Below are 17,440 nucleotides of genomic sequence, written 5' to 3'. Positions count from 1 at the left end.
GGAAGACTGCATTCACATCACACACTAGACATCTCCTGGAGAGCTCCTGAACAGTTGAAGAGAATCTGAAATCGTTTTTAGTATTCTGTGAATAAGGAGGGATTCCGAGAAACAATACACTTTTATTGTTGTTATTATGACCCCATTTCGCACACACTCAAAACAACACACGCATGCACAGGAATGGCCAAAGGAAACTCCTATTACAACAATAAGACTTCTGCAGTGATTGTGTAGCTTTACTGTAGGAGGATGTTCATCATGAACCATTCAGCCCCTCCATGAGCAACACATCATCCAAAACTGATGGGTTCCATACTTTGCAAGTGAATGGATATGAAATATACTAATGAAATAAAAAATTGATACATATTTGAACATCATTTATGTACTGGGGGAGGAATATGTCAATAAATGTTGCTGATACAATAAGTAGCTCAGAATATAGCAACGGAAGTCACACATCTAAATGCCATAAGAATAAACAAAAGGAAAAACTTGAGAAACAAGTATCTGAAGACTACAAGAAGTAGACAAGGCCAACAAGAATTAATTTCTTACCTTCAGCACTAGAAAATAAATCTTTAAATCTCTCCTAATTGGATATAAATTATTTTTTCTTTTTTTAATCAACATCCTACCTATTGTCTGCTATCCTGGCCTGTCCTCATCTTCTCCCTTGGCCAAAACCACTTTGGAGGAATTAAGTTGTTCCATAACCATCCCATCTTCCTCTCACAATTTCATTCCCAAAGATATTGTAGAAACTGCTGACATCCTGCATACTGTTTAACTCTGGTGAACCGGAACCATTTAATCATGTTGATATTAACCAAGTAGCATATGACAATGAACTACATGACATGTATAGTTACATTTTTCTAGATTAGAATTCCTTTTCTGGAAATATGACAGGATGGGTTTCTAAATGAAAAGATCTCACCCTCATGAGCCATAAGAATATCTGCCTTTAGGGAGCTATATTTTTAGCATATCAATTCACTCACATCTAAATCTCTCATCCTTTTATTTTCCAACTGCATGGAGAAAAAATAGTTAGAAGAAATCAAGAAACAGACATGTTTATCTCTCTTAATTCAGGGAACACTTTTAAATTTTTTCCATGATTATTCAATAAGACCTTGTTTCTTTTCATCCTTATTTTGTTCTTTGGGAAAGAATATGATATATCTTACTGAATAAGCACTTCCTGCCAAGCAGTGCACTGGTTATTAAGATTTTTTTTTCTTCATTTATAGGTGTTCTAAACTCTGATGACTAATATTTCTGGAGATCTCAACTTTATTTTTTTTAGTATTTATTCATTTTATTTTATTATTCATTTTCTTTATTTTTCTGGCTGCGTCGGGTATTATTTGTTGCGTGTGGGATCTTTGTTGAGACGTGTGGGATCTTTTTCACTGCGGCGCCCGGGCTCTTTGTTGCGGCACATGGGCTTTTCTCTAGTTGTGGCATTCGTGTTTTCTCTCCAGTTGTGGCTTTCGGGTTTTCTCTCTAGTTCTGGAATGCGGGCTCCAGGGCACATAGGCTCTGTAGTTTGCGTCATGCGGGCTCTCTCTTTGAGGCGTGCAAGCTCAGTAGCTGTGGCACGCGGGCTTAGTTGACCCCTCAGCATGTGGGATCTTAGTTTCCCAGCCAGGGATCGAACCCACATCCCCTGCATTGGAAGGCAGATTCTTTACCACTGAACCACCGGGGATGCCCCTCAACCTTTAGATAAGTAATGACATTACTCAGTCTGTATTCTTAATAATTGTAGGAGGTATATTGCTTGTCCAAAGGCCATTCTTCTACAGAATTAAGTCCTAAATTGTATTCAGAAGAATATTGTTGAGTGTGACTTGAAAAATAAAGATTTCCATGGTCAAATAAGTTTAGGACGGGCTTCACTGGTGGTGCCGTGGTTGAGAATCAGCCTGCCAACGCAGGGGCCATGGGTTCGAGCCCTGGTCTGGGAAGATCCCACATGCCACAGAGCAACTAAGCCCCTGCGCCACAACTACTGAGCCCACATGCCACAAATACTGAAGCCCGCATGCCTAGAGCCTGTGCTCCACAAAAAGAGAAGCCACCACAATGAGAAGCCCATGCACTACAACGAAGAGTAACCCCCCACTCGCCGTAACTGAAAAAAAAAAAAACCCACGCACAGCAACCAAGACCCAACGCAGCCAAAAATAAATAAATAAATAAATTTATTTTAAAAATAAGTTTAGGAAACACTAAGTTAAGCAAAGTTAAATGGTGCATTTACATCAGGACTTCTCCAAACTTTAATATGGAAGATTAAAGATTTGTGAATCTTAAAATGTGGAGTGTTCCATACAGCCTTTCCAAAACTTACTGACCTTTATTGCAAGAAGCATAAATGTCATATATTTAGCTTTGTTCTGTATACATTTGAGAAATGCTACTTTAGAAATAGCTAAATAAGTCAAAATGGAAACTTCTTAAAAATCAATTTATCCACAAACATAACCTACTAGAACCTACTAATGTTAAATGATAACTTCAGAACAAATTTACTGAAAACTTTATGTTTTCTAACGGTCAGTGTTACTTAATGGCTACTTTTCCTACTCTCATAATTAAGTGAGTATCTGAGATCTTCACAAAGAGTGAGCACTGAAACTTCATTCTTACACTAGGTTTCATTTTAGCCGCTAAACAGACTGAGTTGACAGAAGGGACTCTCTAAGTTTATGAATAATCTTTTAATCTCCTAAAGACCTTCTGATGCTTTATTTTAAGGAACTTATAAGAAATTTTCCCCATAACTCTTACCAGCAGAGTATTAACAGGCCACTCCTGACTATTTTATATTAGGGCAAATACAATGTCAATCTCCTAGCTCTTAATTTTAAAAACAAATATCCAGAAGCAAAAGAAAGAAGGAGGGGAACGGAAAAGAGAAAAGAAGAGGAGGAAAATAGCATGGCAGATTGTTTGCAAAATGGAAATATTTGCGAAGTGTTTTACAGCATAACCACAAGTCCTCAGATCCTGGTTTTCACTCTTCTTTGTAATGACTTTGAGGTCCCTCCCATCAAGTAGAGTCTATTTCTCCATCCCTTGAACCTAGGCTTGGCCATGCCATTTGTTTTTGTCAATAGGCCATTATGAATATGATGCAAGAGACTTAAAAAGTACTTGTGCCTTGGGGCTTGCCCCTTCTTGCAACTCTTTGGAATCCTGAGTCCATCATATGAAGAAGCCCAGACTAGATCCTTGGAAGATGGAGCCCATGTGGAGCAGAGAGGAGCCAAATTTCTATCTTTATTTTTAATTATAATTTATTAATTTCCTGCAATAGTAGATGATTAGCTTAGTCATACCACCCTCATCCCTCCCATTGAAAAGGCCAAGAGGAATGTTGAAACTGAGATTTCAAAGATTGGATGTAAATAGAGGGACAAAGATGTGGGAGGGCCCTGATGTAGAAAAGAGGTTGGCCCCTTGGGAAATTAAAAGAAGTCAGTGGAGGGACTTCTCTGGTGGCCCAGCAGTTAAGACTCCGCACTTCCACTGCAGAGGGCATGGGTTCAATCCTTGGTGGGGGAACTAAGATCCCCCATGCCATGTGGTGCAGCCAAAAAAAAAAAACAAAGGAAAATTTAAAAATTAAAAAAGAAAGGGAGTCAGTGCAGCTGGAACACAGTGAGCAGGGTAGTGAAGGGTATAAGATGGAGTAGAAGAGAAAATCGCAGACAGGCAGGACTCGGAACATGCAAGACACGGAACATGCAAGACCTTGTAAATTTACAAGAACTGGATTTTATTTTCAGTGGTTTTTTTTTTTTCTATCAAACTTAAAAAAAAATTTTTAACTGTAGTATGCAGCACCATTAACACATGGAGGTATCAATGGGGGAGACCAAATGATATAACCTAGTTGGAGGGCCATCTAGCTATACAAATCAAAGGACTTAAATTTTTCTCTTTGATCCTGAAATTCCACATTATTCGAGGAAATCATCATGGCTGTGCAAGAATGTTTCTTTTCAAATATGTTCATCTCATTATTTTTGATAATAGTGAAAACTGGAGGTAACCCAAAATGTCTAATAGCAGTTTATTAGTGAAATAAATTGCAATATATCATAATGGATTATTATTGAACCATGAAAATTACTGTCAAAAGGTATATGTATATATAAAACATGAAGAAGGGTAGGCTACAAAGTAGTATACTCAATATAATCTGAATTATGTAAGAAGAAAATTGCAGAGAAATAAATGAGTGGAAAAATGTAGGGCCAAATGTTAACAATGTTTATATTTGTAGCTGGAGTTAGGAGTATTGTACAGCAGAAAACTATTTGGGGAAAATTTCTTCATCCTCTGAAGGTACCAAATTTCCTACCCCCAATATTCTTCAGTGACTGCAGCTCTGGGTCAGAAATACTGTACAAAGACTGTTTATAAATACAGATTGTTGTGTGTAAAAATGATAGTAGAAAACTGTCAGTCAAAATATAGAGATTACGTACAATATAAATTTAGCTCTGTAACAGACTATACTAAAAGGAATATAGAAAAATATGCTTGCCAAATAATTTAAGTCTGAGTCTAGAATGAAGAAAGTGCAGAAAGGGAAAACTAACTGTGGTGTCAAGTTAAAACTGTCTGATATAGGAAATACAGGGTACGGCACAGACAGATGGAGATGGGGAAAGTTCGGACTTCCATCCTACATGAGGATCCAACAGCTGCACCTGATGGTCTAGGGCTCCTGTCCATCACATCATATGTAAATCACAACCAACTAAGGAGGAAAAAATTTAAGTATCTCAGCATCCTGATCCCTGTAAAATGGACTGGGTTCACAGACTACTTTTCTCTTAAGATTCATGAGAACACCCTTCCAGGTATGCTCATCTACTTAGGAGTCCCCAAAAGTTGCTCAGACTTGGACTTGGGATTTTATCTGTGTGGAGGTGAATATCTTTATCTTCTTTAATTGACATTCTCTCAATAATTAAAGGTCGGAGAAGGTGTGGATTTTAAAAGTCTTTGAAAAAAAAAACACTCTGCAAATTATTGTATTTCTCTAAATAACTTAACAGGGGGAAAAAAGGGGGGGAAAAAAAACCCTGTCTGTTATTGAGAAATTATTAAGATTAATTAGAGTTTTTTGAAGTTCAAACTCAACACAGCTGATTTTATTTTCTCCTTTTTTACTTATCTCTATTCTTTCAACTTTCTCCAGTGAGCATGTAATTACTTTCAAGGACAGAAAAATTAATGTTATTAATTTTTATATCTCACTACCAATTTTTATTGCTTTATTTTTTAAATGCAACCAAAAAAAACAATCTCAGGAGGCTGGAGTCCCTGGGTTTGAATTCCAGAACTAATACTGAAGGTGGTTTTGAAACAGGAGGGAAGGGGGCAGGGCACAACCTTTAAAAGAATGACATAGCCGTAGGACATGACAAAAACTGGTTAGAACCAACTAGGTCCAAGATGGTAGAATATTCGACTTCCAGTGGAATGCTAAATGACACACCCACCAGCACCATGACAGTTCTGAGGCTAACCATAAAAGACCAAAAAGTGGGGTGTGGCCCAATTCCTGGAAATCTCCGCCCCTTCCCCAAAATAATTGGAATAATCCTCCTCCTCATTAGCCTATGAAATTACCCAGCCCATAAACACTAACCACCCCATATTTTAGGGCCTCTTGCCCTCTGAGATGGCCCACACTCTGTCTGTGGAGTGTGTTTCTCTCTAAATAAATCCACTTCTTACCTATCACTTTCTCTCACTGAATTCTTTCTGCGATGAGACATCAAGAACCTGAGCTTCATTAAATCCTGAGACCAAGGGTGTGATCTCAATTAAAAGACCATGGATTCAAGTCCCAATATGGGTTTTGACGGGTTTGAGTCCCGGCCCCATGCGTACAAGTCCCAATCAGAGTTACACGGTTTCAGTTTGGCAGTCAGTTACCCAGCGCATGAATCAGATAAGAAAGATCTCAAAAGCACAGATTTCTAACAGTGTTTATAAGGCCTACTTCTCCCAGCTTTAGAGCCCTTGTACAAGTGCCTACAATTTTGCAAATCCCATAAATCAGGGAGAAAACCTAAAGCTCCGATAGAAAATGAAGGGGCAAAAAATGTTTCTATTTATGGATGTAAAAACTATAGCATGTTAAATCTGAATGCTTTAAACGTAGATAATTGTGGCAAATTGTGTTTCCCCAAAATGGTCCCATTCCTCAGGCTTATCTGCAATGTTACCTTGACTCTCTTCTCACCATGAAATGGGGTCTGGTTTTCCGCTTTTCCTCCCCCTTACTCTGGGCCGATTTGTGACTCACTTGGAACACTTGTAACATTCTATTTGGAATGCGTGGAAGAGATGCTGCCTGACTTTCAAGGCTAGATCAGAAAAGGCATGGTAGCTTCTGCCTCTGCTCACTGGAATACCAGCCCTTAAGCCTGCAGCTGACATATAAGTGGTCCAAATGCCCCAAGGCCCAGACCAGCCCACGCAGAGAGCTCAGTCAGCCAGACCCAGAGACCACAGAAAGTGAGTTGCCCAGCCAGCCCCCAGCTGCTCTAGCCCCAAGCTGTTCCAGCTCTAGATACTCTCTGCCAGCAACTTCATGAAAGACTCCAAGCCAGACCCACCCAGCAAGCCCTCCAGTATTCCTCAGCCCCCCAAACCATGTGTGTGCTAAAGGGGCCATGCTAAAGATGTAATATTCAGGAGTGTGATTAGGCCATCCCAGTCTACTAATTGGCCCTATTCTTCTGAATGATTACAGTGCAAAGCAAGGCCTCCAGAAAGACATTCCTCGGTTGTAGAAGGGACATATACATCTCAAAGGAACAGAGAAAGGATTTACAATTGCAAATTACAAGTTTTCTAAAACAAATGATCTAAGAAAAGTGAGGACAGGTGCATATCATCAGGTCTTGGCTGGAAGAAACACTATATTCTTTTGGCAGCCTTGGGCTTTTCCAGGCTGAAACTTAAGGGGAGCAGGGTTGTCCCAAGAACATGGCCTTAGGCTGCTGGAAGCCAGGTAGAGCTTGGTCAAGTCTCTTAGTGGGGGTGGGGGTGGAGGTGGAGTGGGGAGGAGGTAGGCATGGAGTTGCTTTTGCAGTTTGCAGTTCTCAGTTGTTACATAGCAATAGATAAACAGAGCAAACTTTCTTACCTAAAAGTGAAGTGCTGCTGTAACAAAAACCTAAAACACATGGCATTGGCTTAAAGACTGGGCAGCAGGAGGAGGCTAGAAGGACTGTGAGGAGACTATTACAGAGAGCTGAAAGAGCCTGGAGGGAGCTGTCAGTGAGGGCTTACAGTAAAGGTAAGGAAAGTGTTATTGAAAGCTGGAGGAAAGGGGACTCTTGTTATGCAGCAGCAGAAATTTGAACACACTCTTGCCTGCAACAATGTGGAAATGTGGAAAACAGAAAATGTATCTAATATACTCTGTGATCTAGCTGAGGAGATTTTGATCTTGGGTGGACTCACTTGGAGGAGCTTGAAGCAGGGTTTCGGTTCCTGGCCAGAGACTAAGGTCGGGCAGCAGCAGTGAGAGCACCGAATCCTAGCCACTAGACCATCAGGAACCAGTGGCCAGTGACAAGGCCCTGGCCTGTCAGCTGTGTAGAAATGAATTTCCACATAGAGACGGAAAGTAGTGAAGCAAGTAAAGTGTTTATGAGGAGAAAAAAAGAGTACGGTATGTGTGGATAGACACACATGGGCAGACTCAGAGAGTCGCACCCTCGTGGTAGTTTGAATCACTTTTATGGGGCATTTCTTCCCAGTTTCCTTTGGCCAATCATTTTGATTTGCCTGGTTCTGAGTCTGTATTTGGTATATCTCAGGATCCTCCCATGTGCGCGCACACATCTCTCAGCCAAGATGGATTCCACCAAAGAGGCCTATGGGTAGTTGGCATCACTTACTATGGGGTGGCGCCCTCTCCCTTTTTGACCTCCAAGGAGCTTTCTAGTCAGGAAGGTCTCCTTGACTTCAAGAATGAGAAATATGTGGTCTCTTATCTTCTATCTGGGCAGGGCCCAGCCTCCTCTCTCAATTGTCCTGCTATTCTGGTCTTGGAGAATTGGTCCGCAGGGAACAAATCTCCAATAGCTTACCCTGGAGGGAGACCCATCTACCACCTGCCTCAATTTCAAGGCAGAATATTGAAAATGCCACTTACCTTCTATTGCCTGCCTATCAGATACAGGTAGAAAGAGGGAAGCTTAAAAGGGAACTGTTCCATTTTTAAGAAAACTGAGAGGAAATATAAAAGATTCGGGACTTGCCACATTCAAAATTAAAATTATTTCTAATTCCCAGATTTTCCAGACAGCAGCGGATACTCAAACTACATGGCTGTATCTGTTTCAATTGTCCCTTCATATAGTAATATCTTTGTAATAATTTTTATAAAGAGAAGAGGAAAATAATTTGATCTTTTCTCTAGCATAATTGATCAAAAATTGGTTTTTTAATTATTCATAGTTTTGACTAGGTATTAACGAGAACTAAATCATCCACCTAATTTTATATGTTGGATATTTGCAATAATTCCCAGAGACTCGCTTCTGGCTCCATACATTTGTCAGGGAGGAAAATTTTCCCTTTACCCTTCTAGGGTCTTCTGGCTGGTCTAAAAATTAAATTGACATGAGACAGATTAACAAGAGAAAACCAAACAAAAGTTTAATAACATGTATACATGGGAGAGGCCAAGAAAAACTGAGTAACTCACCAAAATAGTTGAATCCCTCACCTTAAATACCATCTTCAGCTAAAGACAAAAGAGGATGTTGGGGGTGGTGGTTTGGGACTTCAAAGGGGAGGAAGGCAGTTCACAGGGAGATGGAAAAGTAAATGTTTGGTAAACACATGTTTGCTGGGCCTTGTAGAGACAAAGAGATACAGAGAGGAATTTTAACAGACTTTGCTAGGTTTCTTCCTGTCTACACACCTAGTTCCTGCTATAGTTGTCTATGGTGATAGCTCCCTCCTATAGTCTTTTAGGCAGTTAAGGGGAAGGTCAAAGTTTCTTCCTGGGTCTCTGGGGCCTTAAAAATAACCAGCCTAAATTAATCCTCATGCCAAAGAGACACATTTTGCGGTGGCAAATTTTTGTTTCCCTACACACATTTCTCTGTTCCTCTCCTCTAAATACAACCATAAAAATAAACAACCATAATAGGACTCTGAAAAATGGAAAAAAAAAAAAAAAAAGGCTAGGGACCTCAGGACTTGAGGAACAACAATGCATTGAGTTCCCTGGTTCAACTTTTGTCTCCCATGCATCTTGACCTGGGTGTTGGCAGAGCCAGGATAGACCAACATGAAGCCCCAAGAAAAACTCCCTCTAGCCCAAGGACCAGTAAAGGGGCAGCCCAGCAGAAACCTAACAGGGAGCTTCGCACATGATGCCAAACTAACTGGCAACAGGCAGGCTTTCAGGGGAGACAGGGCAAAGCAGGCCTGGAATCTCCCAAACTCCACTTCCTGCAGAAGGCGACCCAGGCCTGGTGTTTCCCAACTCTTTCCCCCTGAAGGAAACCAGAATGTCACCCCAAAATATGCCTCATTGACATAAAAATTATTTTGAACTTGCTAAAGAGAAAAATCACAGGCCCAAAATGGCATCCCTTGTGCTAAAGCCCATGATACCATACCTAGATTTAACACCTGACCTAACTGAAGTTTTGACCTTCACCAGAAATGTAGTCTTTTTTTTTTTTTTTTTTTTTTGGCTGGGCCAGGTCTTAGTTGCAGCATGCGGGATCTTTAGTTGCGGCATGTGGGCTTCTTAGTTGTGACATGTGGACTTCTGAGTTGCGGCATGCATGTGAGATCTAGTTCCCCAACCAGGGATCAAACCTGGGCCTCCTGCATTGGGAACGTGGAGTCTTACCCACTGGACCACCAGGGAAGTTCCCAGAAATGTAGTCTTAATCAACCGGTATGGAATTTTCTTGTCAGCACAAATGAGGTCATCTGTCATGTGGCCCTCTCCATCTTGGAGAGGAAGAAGTGGCCATCTGCATGATAAAACCCTTGCCATTCCTCCCCCACCTTCCACCAAAAGAAGAGGTCCTGGCCTAAAAATAATTTTCTCTTTTTCTTGAGAACAGCTTCCTCACTCCACCTTCCTGCCTATAAAACCCCTCAATTTTGTACCCTTCTAGTTGCTAGATGGGATGCTGCCCAATTCATGAATTGCTTAATAAAGCCAATTAAAGCTTCAAATTTACTCAGTTGAATTTTGTTTTTTTAACAAGCTGAAGGCAACTAAGAAGCAACAAAGACAGAAAAAGCTTCCCCTTGTCTGCCTAAAGGCAAAATTTAAATTCTCCTTTTATTGAAGACAGACTCTTTTCAGCCCAGAGATGGCACCAGAGGAATCTCCAAACAAGCCTTACTCCATTAGTTGCCTCCCATATATTTACCTTCCCATAGTCTGTGGCCCTTGGAAGCCTAAACTGCTTTCCTTTGCCCTGTCATTTCTCTACAAATTTATTGTTATTATTTTTTATTATTCTTGTTTTTTGTTGAAGATGCTGTAAAAACTGGAATTCTAAGCTGCCATTTCAAGTTACTTTTGGTTTAGTTTTCTCTCGCATAATGTGGGCTGCACATGTTAAAAAACTGTTTTCCTCTTGTTTTCTGTCTTTTTGTTAAAGAGTCCCAGCTAAAAACCTGACATGGGTAAAGTTTTGCCTCCCCTACACCCTCATAGCTCAAGGTGACTCAAGTAGGCTCTTCCTTGCCCTGAGGTGCCAACAGAGATCAGGTGAAAAGCCCACGAACACATTCACTCATCATACCATGAACCAGGAAAATCACAAATTGGATGAGAAAAGACACTTAACAGCCAATACTAAGATGAATCAGATACTGGAATTATCTGACAAAAATTTCAAAGCAGCATCACCAAAAAATGTTCTTATAGGCAATCACAAATTTTCTTGGGACAAACAAAAATTAGAAAACATCAGCAAAGAAATATGTTTTAAAAAATGGAAATTATAAAACTGAAAAATTTAATAACTGAAATAAAAACTCACCAACTGGGCTCAATAGTAGAGTGGAAATGACAGAGGATAGAATCAGAAACTTGATTATCAATTAAAATAATTTAATTAATGTGAACAACAGAGGGAAAAAAGACTGGGAAAAATAGAACTTTGTGGACTTGTGGGACAATAGCAAAAGATCTAAACTTTGGATTCTCAAAAGAAGAGAAAGAATCAGGGGGAAGGGCTGAAAAAAATTCTAAGAAATAATGGCTGAAAACTTCTCAAATTTGGCAAAAGATATACATCTACAGATTAAAGAAATTGAGCAAATTCCCAAAAAAGGAAATCCACACCAAGATACATAATCTGAATACTAAAGACAAAGGTACAATGGCTAAGATGGTATCATAGAGGCCTGCAAATATATAATTACATTGTGGCAACAGGAAAAGTCCAGGAACAGACTCATGTATATGAGTGTATATACTGAGTGTATGAGTATATACATATACATGCATATATAATTTATATGTATAAATATATAAATACATACTATATAAATGAGTACATGTACTCATGTGTATAATTGAGGGTAAAAATGATTATAGACATGTAAATATAATTATATATATATATAGATATAGATATATAGCTATCTATACCTTGTTTTATTTTACTTCTAAGATGTTGTGGTTTTTACAAATTAAATGTTTGCGGCAATCCTGCCTTGGAGCAAGTCTATTGGCACCACTTTTCCTATAGCATTATTTTTAAATTAAGTTATGTACGTTGTTTAGACATAATGCTATTGACTATTGCACACTTAATAGACTACAGTATAGTGTAAACATAACTTTTATATGTATTGGGAAACCAAAAAATTGGTGCAACTTGCTTTATTGCAACATTTGCTTTATTGTGGTGGTCTGGGACTGAACCCGCAATATCTCCAAGGTCTGTATATAAATGAGTATCTACATATACTCATATATATGATAATTGAATGATAAATGTTGACAGCTCAAATAAATGGAGATAGGATAAATTACTCAATATGCAGTTGGAGACAATGTCTTTCCATTAGAATAACAAAGTGTGATCTCTTACACCATAATACTACAATCAAAAACTAATTCTGGCCAGATTAAAATATTAAACATAAATAACACAATAGAATTATTAAAATGAAAAAACGCAGGCAAGTGTCTGTTACAGTTTGAGGATGAAGAGCTTTTTAAACTTGAAACCAGTTCAGAAAAAAAGAAATTTTGTTTCATTCTCCATCTGACAGAAGGTGAGTGGCAAGAATAGAGTGTCTCTTGAGATGTTTTTTGGGGTTTTTTTTTGCGGTATGCGGGCCCCTCACTGCTGTGGCCTCTCTCGCTGCACAGCACAGGCTCCGGACGCGCAGGCCCAGCGGCCATGGCCCACGGGCCCAGCCGCTGCGCGACATGCGGGATCCTCCTGGACCGGGACACGAACCCACGTCCCCTGCATCGGCAGGCAGACTCCCAACCACTGTGCTACAAGGGAAGCCCTCTTGAGATGTTTTTTAGCTGAGTACTCTTACTACTTCAGCTACAACAATTCAAAGAGAATATTATCCCCTATAGCCTGTAAGTAGGGTTTTCATATTTAAATCTTCAAATAAAATCTAGTGACACTTTGTTCTCATAGGGTATCAACTCCTGTAAACATCAGTTGAAAAAATGTTTATTGAAAAAAGTCATTGAATTTATGTAGGCAAGAATAAGTTTATTACTTGATTTGTATTTTCTAAATTATTCCTTCATTTCATATGTTACTAGACTTTCTCTATTGTCTACCATTCTTGGCTGCACATTATAGAACACTTAACTAACAATGACTCACAAAAGGGTTTTTGTTTTTGTCGCGGCAAGAAATTTGGAGATAGGGAGTGCTGGCATCCAGACCAAGATTCTGAGACCCTCTTGTAATATACCTCATGGTTAAAAAATAGTTTTCAGAACTCTGGAAATCAAGTCTGCTTTCAAGAGAAAAAAAAGGGGAGAAGAGGTGGTGTCAACCACATCTGTTCTCTCTTAGTCTGCTCAAGCTGCTATAACAAAAATACCATACGTTGAGTGGCTTTAACAACAAATATTTATTTCTCACTGTTCTGGAGGCTGGGAAGCCCAAGGTCATGGTGCTGGCAGATTTCATGTCTGATGAAGACCCAGTTCCTGGTTCGTAGATGGCTGTATTCTCACTGTGTTCTCACGTGACAGAAGGGACAAGGGAGCTCCCTGGGTCCTCTTTTATAGGGTCACTAATCCCATTCATGAGGGCCCCACCCTCATGACCTAATCACCTCCCAAAAGCCCCACCTTCTTATATCATCATATTGGGGATTAGGTTTTAGCGTATGAATTTTGGGAGGCACAAACTTTAAATCTATAACTGTCTCTTTCATCAGAAAAGAAAAAAGCTTTCCCAGTATTCACTAACAGTCATTTGTTTGTGTCACATCAACCACAACTGGCTACAAGAAAGATTAAGGAAGTCAGTATTTGGTTTTCCAAATCTCTGTGGTGGAAACTGTCATGAACTGTGTCTGCCACAGAATTACAGCTGCAGTCAACCCTAAACGCTTATGTTCCTTGGGAAATTAAGCTCTATTTCCGGGACACACATCCAGGAGGAGGCAACCTAGTGTCACTTTCTTTTGTAGTCTTACTTTTAAACTCTACCAGTGTTTAAAACTTCTGTTTTCTTTAGTGAGGTAGTTCATTTTGTATTTCCCAAAAGAAAGCTAATACTTATAATTATAGGCAAGTCTAATCTGTTGCACGAAGATTCTGGGCGCAGCTCCACATATTTGTCACATCACGGTACTGCTCCTCTTTGGAGCCCTGTGGCAAAATTCAAACATATTATTTTGTATTTAAATATATATATTTTTAAATCATAAAAATAGGAAAGACAAAAGTATAAAGGGAGAAGTGTAGGGAAGTATAATAACAAGATAGTCTTCCACAATTTATTCAGGTAGTAAAATTTAACATTAACAATTTCAAAGAACTATAGGGACAGAAAACAGTGATCAAAATGGTCCTATATTAATAACAATATTCATTCATCATACCGTTAATAATAATAAATATCATAACATATTTTTAGTAATAAAATGACAAAAGTACCATAGTTGTAAGCTATCCTTTCTCTTTTCACACCTTTCATGAACTAATTATCCAAAAAGCCATGAGAGATCTACACCTACCATCTCCATTTTCTTCAACTTCTTTTTCTTTCTGTCTACAGAGTGATTTTATTTGGCATTTAGATTCTCACATGACATCATATACCAAAATCGATTCCAGATGGAATAAAAACTAATGTATAGAATGTCTTATAAAGAACAATAATTTAAGAGGCTTGGTCCTGATGCATGAATAAACAAACAGATCGATAGAACAAAATATAAACCATAGAACTAGATCTAAATGTAAATGGGAATTTAGTATAAGATAAAGACAACATACCAAAATAGTAGAGAAAAAATTGATTCATAATAAATGGTGTTGGGCCACTGAGAAGCCATCTGGAAAAAAAATTAACTTGGCTCCCTATCTCATTCTTTTTGCCAAAATAAACTTCACATAAATCAAAAATTTAAATGTAAAAATGAAATCTTAAAAGTAGTAGAAAAGAAACAAATTAATCTTGGTATATGTCTAAACAAAATACAAAACCCAGAAACCATAAAGGAAAAGATAAATTGGACTACATAAACATTTGAATTTTCTGTACAGCCTAAAATACCACAAACTTAGATGACAAACTGAGGAAAAATAATTATAAAATATTTGGCAAAGTACTAATTTTCTTAATACATAGAAAGTTCTTAATAAACAATTGCCTTGACCCAGCAATTCAAATTCTGAAAATTTAAACATCTGATATTCTTGCATATGTATATAGAGACATATTGTTCATTGCAACATTATATGTAACATAGTAGACTGGAGGCATAGTTTTTCATCCTGACATGTTCAGTGGAAAACTGTGCAGCTAATTTTTTAAATGGGCTACAAATACACACAATAATCTAGAAAGGTCCCATATATATTTTTAAGTAAACGAAACAAGGGACAGAAGACAGTTTGTAATAGGCTGTCATTGTTTAAAGGCTATATGTGGGTATGTGCATAAAAAATTCTGAAAGAACACAGATCCATGGATTCTGGAAATTTGGGATGAAAAGGAGACCTACTTTTCATTCTATATTCTTTTGTACTATTTGACATTTTTTTGCATTGGCATGTAACATATGTGCATATATTTCTTTTCAAAAAAATTTTTATGTGCAAAGATAAATGAATAGTTGCAAAATTTCTGACAGGGAAGAACTCTAAAAGTAAAAGTAACAAAAAAAATCAGGAGGGAAAAGATTGATCACTTTGACAACATAAAATTTAAAACATCTATTTTTATAAAACACAAAAATTAAGCTGCAAACAGAGAAAACTACACAAGAAATTTCACGTTTATATCTTTATTATTAGCTCAAACAAATTAACATGACAAACACTAAGAACCCAATAGACAAATGCTCAAAAGACATAATTCACAAAAGCACCCTTACATTTTTCTTCATAGCATTTAACGCAATGTTAATTATATATTATAATGTGGCTATTTGTTTGATGTCTGTCTCCCTCACAAACCTATAAGCTCTGTGAGGGCAGAGTTAGTCTGTTTTGTTCACTTTGGTGGCCTCAGCAACTGACATACTGCTTCACACTTTGCAGGCACAGAATAAATATTTGTCGAATTGCTTTAATTATCCACCTCCTCTTCTCCTGGTTGGTGAAAGAGGGATTCCTGCCCTAGGATTATGAGGCTGGCTGAAGACACAGCTCCCAACACTGGACAGGTGAGATCAACAGCAGTCTACTAGTGTGTATAGTCACAGCCTGGGAAGGAGGACACCCCAGGCAGGGCCACGCAAGGCTGGTACTTGGGAACAGGATGAACAACCAGTGCTATGGGAAGCAGGCTTTATAGTATCATGAGGGTGGGGTGCCCCCAGTTCCTGAGGAAGAATGTGATTGGCTCGTTCGAATGATTCCACTTGTAGGCAGGAAACTGAAGCCCACTACTCAGGGATAAGTAGGAACTGCCCCCAGTCCCTCTGATAAGGAGGGTTGTTTGGCGAGGGTACCTTACTCTTAAGAGCAGAGCTGGGTGGGGAACTGGCCGTTAGGCCATTGAAGCCCCTCTCAATTTCACCAGATTTCAAAGCAGTACATTATATTGGACCTTAATTTTAGTTCTTACTCCACATGTATTATTTAATAGATGGAATACTTAAAACTTGAAAAAGGTTCAAACTTGAGAGTAATCTAAGTTCAAAATTAAAACAATAAAATACTACTCCCCCCACCCCCACGTCAAATAAGCAAAGATTTCCTAATATGATAATAATTAGTGCTAGCAATGATAAAGGGATACTATCACCCTCATGCATGCTAGTGAAACTTCACGTTTAAGAAAGCAATTTGCTTGGACTTCCCTGGTGGTCCAGTGGTTAAGACTCTGCCCTCCCAATGCAGGGGGCCCAAGTTCAATCCCTGCTCAGGGAACTAGATTCCACAACTAAGAGTTTGCATGTCACAACTAAGGAGCTGGCGAGCTGCAATTATGGAGCTCACGAGCTGCAACTAAGAAGACCGCCGGCCGCCACTAAGACCTGGTGCAACGAAATAAATAATAAAATACTTACAAAAAAAAAAAAGAAGAAAGCAATTGCTGAGTTGACTCCTTTAAAAAATCATCAGGGGCTTCCCTGGTGGCGCAGTGGTTGACAGTCCGCCTGGTTGAGAGTCCGCCGGCCAATGCAGGGGACACGGGTTCGTGCCCCAGTCCGGGAAGATCCCACATGCTGCAGAGCGGCTGGGCCCATGTGCCGTGGCCGCTGAGCCTGCACATCTGGAGCCTGTGCTCCGCAACGGGAGAGGCCACAGCAGTGAGAGGCCCGCATACCGCAAAAAAAAAAAAAAAAAAAAAATCATCAGAAAACCCTGTTGGATCAAGGAAAGGTAAATTTGTTAGACTTACTGCAGTAAAGTAGAAACATGACCTTGTCAGAATTTCAGTAGACTCTTAGAATGGGAAATTAAGATAGGATATTTTTAGAGTTTTAGTGCCTAGGCTAGGAGATTTTTAAAGCAGGACTTACAAGGTGGGGAACTGTTGAATACTGGGCATAGTTTATCACATGGTAACTTTGGATTGGTGGGCACAGTGAGGCAAGTGAGTCTTGATTTGTATATTTTAGTCTTCATAGATAATCAGTTGATTCATAGGGTATTTCCTTGGGCAAGCAAGTATTTACACTACTTAATACTATGATAATGTGAGATAATGTACCTTCTTTGGGGATT

The sequence above is a fragment of the Orcinus orca genome, chromosome 9 (genome assembly GCF_937001465.1).
Source record: "Orcinus orca chromosome 9, mOrcOrc1.1, whole genome shotgun sequence".
Taxonomy (NCBI): Eukaryota; Metazoa; Chordata; class Mammalia; order Artiodactyla; family Delphinidae; genus Orcinus; species Orcinus orca.
Note: the sequence above shows the minus strand (reverse complement) of the source record.